The sequence below is a fragment of the Macrotis lagotis genome, chromosome 1, assembly GCF_037893015.1.
Source record: "Macrotis lagotis isolate mMagLag1 chromosome 1, bilby.v1.9.chrom.fasta, whole genome shotgun sequence".
NCBI classification, from domain to species: domain Eukaryota; kingdom Metazoa; phylum Chordata; class Mammalia; order Peramelemorphia; family Peramelidae; genus Macrotis; species Macrotis lagotis.
In genome coordinates this window covers 820,879,988-820,893,681 of record NC_133658.1, presented here as the reverse complement: position 1 = coordinate 820,893,681, position 13,694 = coordinate 820,879,988, and positions in this window count along the sequence as shown.

Genomic DNA, 13,694 nt, shown 5'->3' with positions numbered 1-13,694 from the left:
AATAAAATGATGTGAGCAGTTATTGATGTTATAATAAATGTGTTGCCTAATTTATAGTATATTGAAAAAATTTCTGGGACCTATTAGTCATAGAAAGAGATCTCAGAAAAAAAATTGTGCCCCCACCCACGGGATCCTTAAAAATGGGAAAATTTTCTATTTGTCTTTAAGTATATAAGTACATGGTCACATTTTCATTAATTATGCTATGTCTGAAGTAAAAGGATTGAAATGCCAAAGCATTTCAGAAATGCCCAGAGGAGCTTGATGACAAGATATCATCTGCTTAGGTAGTATCAACTTTCATCTCAGTCTTCTGTCCAAAGTCAAGTTCTAGTAGATGAAATCTGAAGAAAATGTTGCTCTCTGGAGTCTATAACATTGTTATTGGAGGTGAACAATATGCTTCATCATAGATCTCTCTGATGTATGTGTGTGACCCTGAGCAAGTCACTTAACCTCTCTGCCAACTTACCACTCTTACCAACCAACTTTCAAAATAAAATGAGAATAATAATAGCATCTACCATCTAGGATTGTTATACATAAGATAACATATATAAGACACTCAGCAAACCCTTAAATCAATATTATTATTATTAAATGTAATATTCCTTTAGTGTTTCTAAAATTATTAGTGATTTTCCCTAAGTACATCTTTATGTTACACAGATACACAGACACACAGACACAAAGACACAGACACACACAAACATACACATACACACACACACACACACAACACACACAGACCACCCCTCACCCCACATCAACTCAAAAAGCTCTAGTGACTTCCTATGACCTCCAAGATCAAATGCCAAATGCTCCACTTGGTTTTCTAAGCTCTTCAGACTTCCCCCTCTCCTTTACAGTCTTCTTGTATTTTAACATATAACATGTATTTTTGATCCAGTGATATTAACCTCCTGACTGGTCAGTTTTCAAGACATTTGAACTCTTATCTCTGACCATTTCCCATACCTGGAATGTACTCTCTTCTCCTCCCCTCTTTACTGACTTTACTGGATTTATTTGAGTTTCAATGAATAACCTGTCTTTTATTGGAAGCCTTTTTCCAACCCCTTTTAATTCTAAACTTCCCTCCGTTAATTATTTCCTATTTATCTTGTAGGTGGCATATTTTTGTATATAAAATTTTGTAAAGTGTTTTCCCCATTAGATTATAAGCTCCTTGAGGGGAGAGAGTGTGTTTTTCCTCTTTGTTTTTGTATTCTCAAAGTTTGATACAATGCCTAACACATGCCTCTGGTACAAACCTGGCACATGCTTAATAAATGTTTATTTATCTAGTGATTGACTTCTACTTCTATGGCTGATTAAGAAATTGAAAGCTAGAGTAACCAAGACCCTCCAAGTCATTCAACAAGCAAGTTTGGAATATGATTTTTTTAATTAAAAAAACATTTAAAAACAATGATCACTTTTGGATATAACCACATGATGAAGAACTACCTTGTAAGAAAAAAACACTGTAGCACCTGCTCTGGAGTCAGGAGGACCTGAGTTCAAATCTAACCTCAGAGTCTTAATTGTCTAACTGTGTGACCTTGGGCAAGTCACTTAATCCCATTGCCTTGCCCCCCCAAAAAAGCCCCAAATAAGAAAACAGATATAAGTTTTTTTTAAAAAAAGAAACACTGTTAAAAACAAAAACATAGAATCAGCTTCTGGGTCAATGAAAATATGCCTCATTGTACCAATGATCTTCCATTGATGAGACAGGTAAATTTGGACCTTATGCCCTGGATCCAACATTGGTTACCTGATTAAATCTGGGTTTAGCTAGCATTAGGGTACTAATTTTAGGGTACTAATCAGCAAAATATTTTCTTAAAGCTCTTCAGTACTTTATTAAAGCCATGACAAGGAGTATTTAATAGACCCAGAGAGAAAATCGCTGTCAATTTAATGATCTCTAATCACAAACTATTTGCTAACAGTGTATGAGATGCAAATAGAAAGGTAATTAGATTGAATCTCAAGATTTCTCTTAGAAGCTTCAAAAAAGAGATTGTTGTTTACAAGAAAGGCCCGCTGATCTGCAAATATGTTGTTGGTTCAAGCCTGTATGAAATGTGGCAAGCTGGTTTTGGTTTTGGAGTTTTTCTGGTTAATTTTGCAGTGCTGGAAAAGAGAACAACCTAAATAAAGGGAAATGTATCTTTGTTCACTTTCATTTTACATTAGGCTGAGGCTAGTTGAAAGATGGAGTCACTCTGGTCAACAGGACATTTTTCTTGGTTTGCCTCCACATGATAATCTTCTCACTAAGATTTCTCCTCCTCCTCTTCCTCATTTTAGACTCTGTTTTTGCATCCCCTTGCCATAAGAGGTGAGATTTTGTCCTATTTTACTGGTTCCTTTCCCTGATATGTCCTTAACATCTCCCTTCCTGCAAATCTCCCTTCTATCTATTGTGCCCTTCATTAGAATGTAACTTCCTAGGGGTCAGAAGCAAATCAAAAAATTCCATAAATATGAACATATTTATGGAAGCTTTTTTGTGTGTTATTTTGTATGAATGATGTGAGAAAAGGAGAGGAGGGGAGAAGAAGGAGCTCTTTATGAATGGCTTCAGTTTTTTAGTGAAGTATGAGCTAAGGTCCCAGTTGAGAGCATAAGGGAGAGTCTACAGGAAAGATGAGGTTCAGAATAGGTACTAAGAGAGCTAATTAATTAGCTTGTTTGGTGATGATTTTCCTGATTCTCAGAAAACTGTCTTAGACCATTTCCAGAACCTTAGTCAAAGTCTGTGCAGCATGAGGCTGTGCTCCACTACTGCAACTTTGAAGATTTCAAGGTCACTTTTAGCCCAGAACTTTGGACAAAGTCCCAGACATATTAGGATTTAGGATTTTCTTCAAATGTAGATCTGACCATGTCACTCCACTACTCATTAAACTTCATTGTTTCTCTATTGCCTGAAGGGTCAAATATAAACTTGTGAGAGATGGTCTCCTGTGAAATTTCCTCATAAAAACCTTTTCCATACAGTTCCTGGACTTTGCCTAGGGAGGTAGATTCACAAGCATTTAATGTTGTCTACAGTTACTTTAAATGGAACTTCTCCTTCCATCTCATGCCCCTGGACTTTGTTGTTCATAGAGAAAGAAAACATTCTTATTGTGCCTTCAAGTAAAAGTTTCTCTTATCATGGGGGGTCACAGAGAAAGTAAAAAAGAAAACTATTATCTGGTTTCCATAGCAACTACACTTCTTGGAAAATGAGGTAATTACAAGAAAATTAAAGTGAATTTTTCTGATTGGGTTATCTCCTAATTCAGTCAAAGAAATGCATCATGAGGTTTTGTGGAACTTCACTTTTTATAGGGTATAGATTAACTATGAATAATTATGGTGATAAGAGATTGAAAGCTATAACTTTCTAATAGGATAGATATTAGTTATGAATAATTAGATAAGAAAGATTGAATTTACTTTGTACTGGTTGGGTAATATTAGGGAAGAGATTGTGAGCTTGTCTTACCAATTAATGGTAGGATAAGACAGAATTTAGAGCTAAAATGATTAATTACTATAAAAAATAACCTGCAAATTATTATTTCTGGGGCAGCTAGGTGGCACAGTGGATAAAGCACTGACCCTGGAGTCAAGAGACCTGAGTTCAAATCCAGTCTTAGATACTTAATAATTGCCTAACTGTGTGACCTTGGGTAAGTCATTTAATCCCATTGCCTTAAATAAATTAAAAAATTTTTTAATTATTACTTATGAAACACTTCCTGGTTTTATAATGGAAAGTGTTCTTCCTCAAGGAAATTAAAAAAACCTTTTCCACTCCCTGACTCAGACTCCAAACTCGATTCCTATGAGCATATTTTATCTCACCCAAACTCATCTATTTGACATTTTAATCTTTCAAAATATGGTTCCATACTATCTTTTAAAGCATAATATTCACTACTTAGAACTTTGTAGTTGAATCATACTGACCTATTCCATATTTCTTTCATATGATACGTCATTCCCCCATCTCCATCTCCCATGACTGAAATTCATTTTCTCTCTACCTCTATATCTTGAATTGGCTGGTTACTTTCAAGAATATGCTCAAATACCACCATCTGCATGAAGTCTTCCCAGACCCCATTTGCTAGTGCCTTCCTCATTAAGGTTACCTTGTATTTATGTTTTGTACATGCCTGTTATATTCTATTTTAATGTGCACTTCTTTAAAGCAGCTAATGTTTGCCTTGTATCACTAGAAAGTGCCTGGCATGTAGTTGGTACTTTTCTTTTTGTAGGTGTTTTTATTGATTTTTTTCTTATATCATCAAAGTTATCCCACACATATCCCTGCCCTTCCCTCTCCCAGAGAGCTACCCCATATTAAAAGAGGATTTTTTTAGAAAGAAAAAGTCAATTCAACTGACAAATACATTTCTATCCATTATACTATTTCTGGCATGCCCAGAAACAAACAGAAAACATGTATAATGTGTAACACTTGTGGACCTTCCACAAGAGGTAGGTTAGTAGAGCCTTCTCATATCCCTTCATTCATGTCCTGTTTGAACTTTTATTTTATTGTATTTATTTTTGATTTTTTGGCATATAGTTCTATTTTCATTATTATAATTACAATGTATGTTGTTTTCTCACCTCTGCTTACATCACTTGATATCAGTTCACATAGATTTTTCCATGCTTCTCTGTATTCATTAAATATATTTCCATACAGCACAATTATATCCCACTACATTCATGTACCAAATTCTGTAGTTGATGGACATCTAGTGCATTGCTGATTCTTAGCCATCACCCAAAAAAATTCTACTTAAAATATTTCAGATGTATGGGGACTTTTTTCCTTGGAAACAAGCCCAGTAATGAAGAGTCTGGTTCATAGATATGAACATTTCCATTGCTTAATTTGAATAATTCCCATGTACTTTCTAAAATGGTTGTACCACTTTACAAATTTCACCCACACTATATCAGTGTGATGTCGTTTTGGTCTTCTTTGATAACAAAGAACAAGAATCAACCAACCAACCAACCAACCAATCAGTGTGTCTTTCTATAACTCCTTCATCATTAACTTTTTTGGTTGTTAATTTGTAATTTGCAGGGTGGGAGGTAAAACACTTCAAAGTTGTTTTGATTACATTTCATTTATTGTTAGCGATTGGGAGCATTTTCTTTTGAGAACTGTAGGTTCACATCCTTCAACCATTTATCAATCAGGGAATAATTAATTATATAGAGATACAGATACATGTGTTAATTTTTCATGGAAATCTTTAGTTTTTTATTTTTAAACTCTATCATCTTTTTTTTTAATTCTCAGTATGCCCTCGGAACTCAATCTATTAAACAATATGAAACTGGTTGTGCTGAGGACAAAAAGCAGAATATCAGGTCCTGTTCGATATGAGGCTGAGGAGGCTAAAAATGGACCTTCTGCCCCATTCAGGGTTGTGAATATGGACAGATGTAGACATATGCACACATACATTTATATATACAGTACAACTATGTGTACACATACACACACATATACATACATACACACACACACACATACACACACAGATAGGTGGTACAGTGGATAGAGGGCCAGATTAGAGTCAGGAAGTCTCATCTTGGTGAGCTCAGACATTTACTTGGTGTGTAGGCAATGCTAGGTGTGTAATGACAATACTGTATATCTATATTTTAGTCTGTTAAATTATATTCAAGCTTACATATTATTTGTATTATATATTATATATAATCAGAAATGATTAATTTTTCTCTTGTTTCCTTTTATTATTTTTTTATCCTATGAGTCTGTTTCTCTCTTCCCATTCATTCTTTTTTTGGCAATTTCATCTAATAAAATATACACATTTATTAAGCCTACTTTTCTGAGCACTGCAGGAGAGGGGAGGGCAGTGAAATCTGAAGGTTAGCTAAAACATTGTCCATACTCTTATTGAGTTTACAGTCTGAGGGTGAGGATAAAGGGTTGAGAATCTGGCATGCCCAGAAATAAACAAACTATACTTTTACTAGACAGGAATTAGATCTATGATTTCTTTTGGATGGGGAACTCTCACATGAGGAACATCATCTACCTACTACAGATCAGCTCCTCTTTAAATCAGAGTTGTCTGAGGAATAGAAAGGTTATGTGATTTGCTAGGGTCACACAGTCAATAAATAATTATTAAACAACTATTGTGTCAGGTGGGGCAGCTGGGTGGCACAGTAGATAAGAAAACTAGGTCTGTGTCAGGAAGAGCTGAGTTTAAATCTGGGCTTGCACAGTTACTAGCTGTGGGACCCTGGGCAAGTCACTTTGCCCTGTTTGCTCCACTTTCCTCATTTGTAAAATTAGCTAGAGATGGAAATGGCAAGCCACTCCAGGTTTTTGTTTTTTTGTTTTTGCTTATTTGTTTGTATGCCAAGCCTGACGAGGTCATGAAGAGTTGGACATGATTGAAATGACAATAACAATGTGTCAGACATTGTGTTTAGGACAATGATTAAAAAGAAAGACAAAAGATAATCCTTGTTCTCATATGGGGAAGAACAATTTAATGTAAACCATTAAATATTTTAAAAGTTATATACAAGATGTATTGGAGATAATCAACAGAGAGAAGATACTAGCAAAGAAGGAGAAGGAAAGGTTTCAGGAAGAAATCTGTACTTTAGCAGAGACTGGAAGGAAACCAGAGAAGATGTTCTTAGTCTTTCTACCTTTGGGGTCAGGTTTCAATCCATTGTACCACATCTTTTCTGGTCACAAAATTACAGTAATACAAAGTCTCAGAGATGGAAGAGACAGGAGAAGTCTTTTTGTCTGATGTGTAATTTCTCCATAGCATCCATAATAAATTACAAGATTCCTGAGCAGGGGCTCTCTGGAACACTCTGCCCCACACCAGAACACAGAGTCCTCCCCTGCTGCTTTGAGGTCAAACTGCCTGAAGGCAGACATCCCATGGCTCAGGAGTGACGTCTCTCCTTTCAGCAGGAAACGCAAGGCATGTGTAGCAGGAGTCAAGGGAAAGCCCAGTGGTAGAAGGTTCCATCACTTTCCTGTTGCCATGTACACTTGGTCCCCATGAGGTGCCACTAGTCCCACCTAGATTAGTCCCATATTTGGTTTCTGGATCTTTTCTTTCAAATCTTTGATTTTATCTGTTAGAAATTTGGTTTATCTAGACAGCATGGCTGCCCACACTTTCTTTTGCTCCATTATCTCACATTCCTGTGTAGTCTTTCAACTCCTTTAGCCTCTGATTTAATTCACTGAATTTCTTGTTCATTTGCCCCATAATGAGTTCTTTCTGATGTGCTGTCTCAGCTTCATCCCTCTGACTCAGCAGATATTCCTGTATTATATGCATTTGTTTTTCTATTTCCATGGATTCATTTTCATGGTCCTGCAGGTGAGTACACATACATACATATTTTTACATATTATACATGTAAGCATATGCACGTTGTCAAGATACTTTTAGGAGATACCCTGTTTTCCAGAGCTAATGTCCAACAAGCAAGTTGTGATCTGAGCTTGTCATAACAACAATTCTTTGCACTTACCCTCTGGATGATCTCAGCACTGACAAATTATTGCTTCTTTTCTGTAAAAGTAACATGAATAAATACTATTAAGATGTGTCTGCCTAGGCTGAGGACATGCAATGTAAGGATTGAAAACCCTGAAAAAACAATACTGGCTGATTGATCTATAAGAGAGAAAGAGCCCTGAGTTTGAATTCTACCTCAGACTTCAGTTGTCTGACTTTGGGTATACCTCTGAGCCTGAGCTTCCTCACCTATAATGTAAATAATAATAGCACTTTCTAGGGATTTGGAGTACGTCAAACAAGACGGTATATAGGAAGTAACTTAAAATGCTCAATAAATTATCATTGATATTACAATGAGAACTTCAATTGTACCCACTTTTTATCTTTATGATATCTACATTTTTAGGACAGTTTGGTCCAGGTTTATGGGGGAGAGAGGAAATTTTCACTTGTTACTTTGCTTACTTAGTTATTTCAGGAAAGGTTTTTTTGAATGGGAGTGGGGAACAAAAACTGTTATTTTGTCTCATTGTCTTTCCTCAGGATGTTGGAAGAATAATTTGGAGAGAAAGAAGGTCTTATCAACTTTCTCTGCTTGAATGAGGTTCCTTTAGCAATTTCTAGCCACAATACCAGTTAGTGGTCACCTAGCACTTCTTACTCCTGTGGCCAAAAGTCAGCCAGGATGGAGACCACTTCTTTTATCAGTAATTTGACATAGGTTATACATGTACAATCATATTACACATATTTCCATATTAGTAACTCTGTGAAAGAAAAATCAAAACAAAAGGGAAAAACCACAAGAGAAAAATAACCAAAAAAAAGGTAAAGATAAGTATATTTTGATATGTATTCAGATTCCATAGTTCTTTCTCTGGACATGGATGTTAATTTCCATTTCAGGTCTTTTAGAATTTTTTTTGCTCACTGTATTTAACTCCATCATAGTTGATTATCACACAATGTTGCTATTAAAGTGTACAGTGTTCCACTGGTTTTTCTCACTTCACTCAGTATCAGTGCATGTAAGTCTTTCCAGGTTTTTCTTATATCATGCTGTTTATCATTTCTTACAGAAGAGTAATATTCCATTACATTCATATTGCACAACTTATTCAGCTATTCCCCAATTGATGAGCATTCCCTCAATTTCTAATTCTTTGCTACGACAAACAGTACCAACTGAGAGGGACAAGCTTGTTCTTTCTCTCTGCTTCTGGTTGTATAAGCCTGATTTTTAGAAACAAGTACTTGAGAAATACTTTTTGGATGATTATAAAGGAGAAATGTGTGTGTGTGGATATAAAATCCCATATAATGTTGAGATTAATGCACTAATCTTGTGAAAAAATCTACTAGAGATACCAATTGCTATTTTCTAGATGGGGAACTGAAGCTTAAAGAGATTAATAACTTGCTCATGGTCATACAAATAGCAAATATCATAGGAAGCATTGAAATACAGTATCTATTTGTACTAAACTCTTTATTCTTTTCACTAGACTAGATATTCCTTTACTGTTTTCTATTTTTATAATAAAATCACAGTGTTTTATAGAGGAAGTAACAAGGGCTTTGGATTCAGTTTGCCAAGGCTTCCATCTTGGTTCAGCTATTTCCTGTCCAGCTGTGGCCAAGTCACTTAAATCTCTCTTAACTTCAGTTTGCTCATCTGTAAATCATCTCTAAGGTTTCCAGTCAGCTCTGAATCTTTGTTTTTTGACAATAAAGAACCTTTTCTGAGATAGAAACTTACTCCTAGCATATTTCTGTCTCTCAGGAAATCAGCTAGGGAAAAAGCATCTTAGCTCTAAGTAAGCGTACTCTTTCCACTCAGTTGAATTGGACTCACTTTGAATGCTTTTGTGTTTTTCAGGCACTTTCCCACCCTCTTTCATCTCCATAATGTGAATCATCAGGCTAAATTAATTGTAAATAAAGTTATTTTGCCTCTATTAGCAAAACCTCTTGCATATGTCTCCCCCTCCCAAACCTCTCAGTATTTAACCCTCCATATCCTAGATGAACTGAAGAGTTCACAACTTAATCAACTAATCAAGTATTTTTTTAAGTGCTTACTAATGACCAAGCTTGCAATTTAACTGGTCATACAGTGTGACCCTGGCATCCAAAAGTAATGAATATACCAAAGAGACAAAGATAAAACTGTACTGGTGAACTGCTGCTTCATGTTTAGTTGTGGGGAATGACATTGTGGGAACCGGAGGAATGAATGTGAAGGAGTGAGTGACTTACAACCCTGACTGTTTCAAAACTCAACACTATTGGGCAATTTCTTAGTCTAGGTCCCTGCAGAGATTAAGGATTATTTTACCCACTAGCTAGATCCACTGACTAAGGGATAAAATAACTTCAGCAGCCCAACACAAATCCAGAAGATTGATGAGCGAGCTAAGGAAGACTGCTCACTGAGAGTAGCTTAAGTTTTTATGAACTGAATTTTGTTTTAATGAGCTTTCAGCTGAGAGAAATAATTATATTGGAAACAATGATTAATTTGGGATTAAAGATTTTCATCTCAATTTCTTCATTAAGACCCCCCTCTCTAGATAAGATGAATCTCTAGGACACTACTGATTAATGAGATTATTCTTAGCCCACAAGGAAGCCCTCAAACTTGGGCAGGACCTTACCCAATTAGGAGACCTAACTTCTATTTTTAAAACAGAATCCAGTCTGCCTTGTCCTAGAACCCTTCCATTAGAGTTTAGTTTGACCTAACTCATGAAGGAGAAAATCAATCTGAAGGGAGATTCATTCTGTTCAGATTACCAATAGCAGCTGAGTCTTTACTCAGTCTGAGTTGCTAAAGACTTTAGCACTCTTTTCATAAAATGTCCATCAATCAGAGTTGATTCACTTGTCAAGGGAGTTTTCCTATCAGAAGGGTTATTTAAAGCTTTCAGGGTCTCTCCAGGTGTCTTTAGCTAAGAAATTCAGCCTCTAGAGAGTTTAATTCAACACCCAGGTCCTTTTTTATAGGACAGAGTCAATCAACAACATTCTATGTGAACTTAGAATAGTTTTTAAAAAAAAGCATTTCTCAAGAAGGAGATCAGAGAAAGAGAAAATCAGATAAAGGTTAAAAGGAAGTCATCTAAGAGAGATTTTACAAGGTTTGGTAACTAGATGTGAATATTGTCCATGTTCAAGGGCAAAGAGTAGATAAAATATTTTACAATTATTTTACAATGGTTAAAAAAATCATTTTGACATTGCTGCAAATATCTCTTTTTCAAGGACAGTGTGAATGGAGAAATATATATTTCTGTAACATAAGTGACTGGATATTGACCTTTCACATAAAACCTCCTCTTTAATTAGCTACTTTCACTTAAGATATCATGTAGATGATCTTTAATCAAGTCAATTTAGCAATTGAAAAGGGTGCTCAGAGATGACTCCCTTAATCATTCACGACTGAATAATGTTTGTCCTGCTTTCTCAAAGATCATGACATCAAGGAGGTGTTGTCATGACATACAACAAAAATTGGATTTGAGTGAGGAGGCTGCTGTGCTAAGTCACCAACCTCACTTTCTCTTCCAGAGATGTCTGGGTCCAGTGGCCAGATAGGAATCAGGATGGCAGGACATAGTCCTGGATTGGAGGCAAGTGACTTGCCCAAGATCACATAGCTAGTAAGTCTGAATCCAAATTTGAACTCAAGTCCTCCCGATTTAAGAGCCTGCTAAATGCATAGGGTGTTGGACCTGAAGTCAGGAAGACTCATCTTCATGAGTTCAAATCTGACCTCATATACTTATTAACTATGCATCTTTGAGCACATGTCACTTATCCCTAATTGCCTCAATTCCTCATGGATAAAATGAGCTGGAGAAGGAAATGACAAATTACTGCAGTATGTTCACTTAAATGGGGTCCTGACCACAAAAATATCCCTTAATTGTAACCAGGAAAAAAAATACTTATCTGTTCAATCCCATCCAGATCCCCTTCAGGACTATTTTGCCTTGAAGGTCTTTTAGCTGATGTCAGATTTCTCCATTCCTCTCAGACTGCCCTGCTCCAGCACAGGTTAGGAGGATCATGCCCTTCTTTCAGTGGACAAGCCAAAGATGATAGTTCAAAGACAAGGCTATTAAAGGATGACCTTCACACTTGCTGGTGAAGTCCATAATTTAGAGAAATATCAATAAATGTGATATTAACCTAATTCTGTTTTGCACTTCCTTAAAGCCAAAATCTCTGGTGACAGAGATTTTGTTCCTGATTAGGACAAACTCTGGAAAGGTTAATAATTATTTATTTCCCACAGTTTAAAACTCTGTAAGAATACCTCCTCATTTTGTGGGGTCTGTTTCATCAGCAAACAATTTTTACAACTTAGATGGGATCATCTGTCATTCTCTTAATTATATATGATAGTTACATATTAGTATGTATATTAGTATATGTTATGCTATATATTATAGCTATATGTTGTGTCTGAGAGGACTGACTCTTGGTTTGCCTGACTCTTCTTATTAGAAAGGAGGTTCGAGGGCAGCTAGGTGGCTTAGTGGATAAAACACTGGCCCTGGAGTCAGGAGTACCTGGGTCCAAATCCGATCTCAGACACTTAATAATTACCTAGCTGTGTGACCTTGGGCAAGCCACTTAACCCCATTTACCTTGCAAAAACCTAAAAAGAAAGAAAAGAAAAAAGGAGGATCAGGGAGAAGTCAGCCAATCATAGAAAGAGACTGCCAAAGTCAAGGATTCTCCTAGTGTAAGAATTACAGAGGACCATTCAAACTTTCAGGGTGCGGAGTTTTCCATGGCATGGTAGACAACATGGCATAAGCATTAGTTTAAAGTAGAATTTGTCTTTCATTGATTGTCTAGACATCAGTGTCCAACCTTTTTGTTCTTCTGGACTGCATCACCCAATGAAAACTTGTCAAAGACTGTATATAGAAGTTAATATTTATTTATGACTACAATGTAACCCATATTATCTATGATTATAATAGTAATGTGACATGGGCTACATAAATGGACTTTGAGGGTCACATGCGTCCTTGGACTGCAGGTTTGGCACACCTGCTCTAAAGAACACTTCCTTTCTCAATTGACTAGGTACAGGGTAGAGAAGACCCCTTATGTTTTCGATAGCATAATGACTTGGTAATCAGGAAAGGGTTTGATTCAGGAATTCTCTTTCTTGCATTCTAAGACAGCCCAGGCAAAATGTTACTAGCTATTATAAGGTCTACAAATTTGGAGTCAAAAAATGAGCAGTCAAACCAAAACCAAAAGTTTTATTAACCTATTAAGTAGCAACCTCAATATCTTAAAGTATGGATTTTGAGGAGCCTTTTTGAATGCTTGGTGAAGAGGTTTTGACCTTAAGCAATAGGGAGTCACTGCTGGGTTTTGATGAGAACTGGCATGCTATAGGCAAAATACCTCATGAAAAACTATAGAAAAATTTATAATCAATCTGAAGTTCACAAATTCAAATTAGATTGGTTAGACCTCACACCCTATACCAAGATAAGATCAAACTGGATACAGGATTTAGACATAAAAAACAATATTATAAGCAAACAAGGAGATCAAGGAATAGTTTACCTGTTAGATCTATGGAAAGGAAAGCAGTTTATGACCAAGGAAGAGATGGAGAACATCATTAAAAACAAACTAGACAATTTTGATTACAATAAATTAAAAAGTTTTTGCACAGACAAAACCACTGCAACCAAGATCAAAAGAAATGTAGTAAATTGGGAAATAACTTTTACAACTAGTATTTCTAACAACAGACTCATTTCTAAAATATACAGAGAACTGAAACAAATTAAAAAAAAAACAAGCCATTCCCCAATTGACAAATGGTCAAAGGCTATACAAAGGTAATTTACAGATGAGGAAATCAAAGCAATCCATAGTCATATGAAAAATTGCTCTAAATCACTATTTATTAGAGAAATGCAAATTAAGGCATCTCTAAGGTACCACCTCATACCTCTCAGACTGACCAATATGACCAGAAAGGACAATGATCAATGTTGGAAGGGATGTGGGTAATCTGGGACACTAATACATTGTTGGTGGAGCTGTGAACTCATTCACTCTTTCTGGAGAGCAATTTGGAAT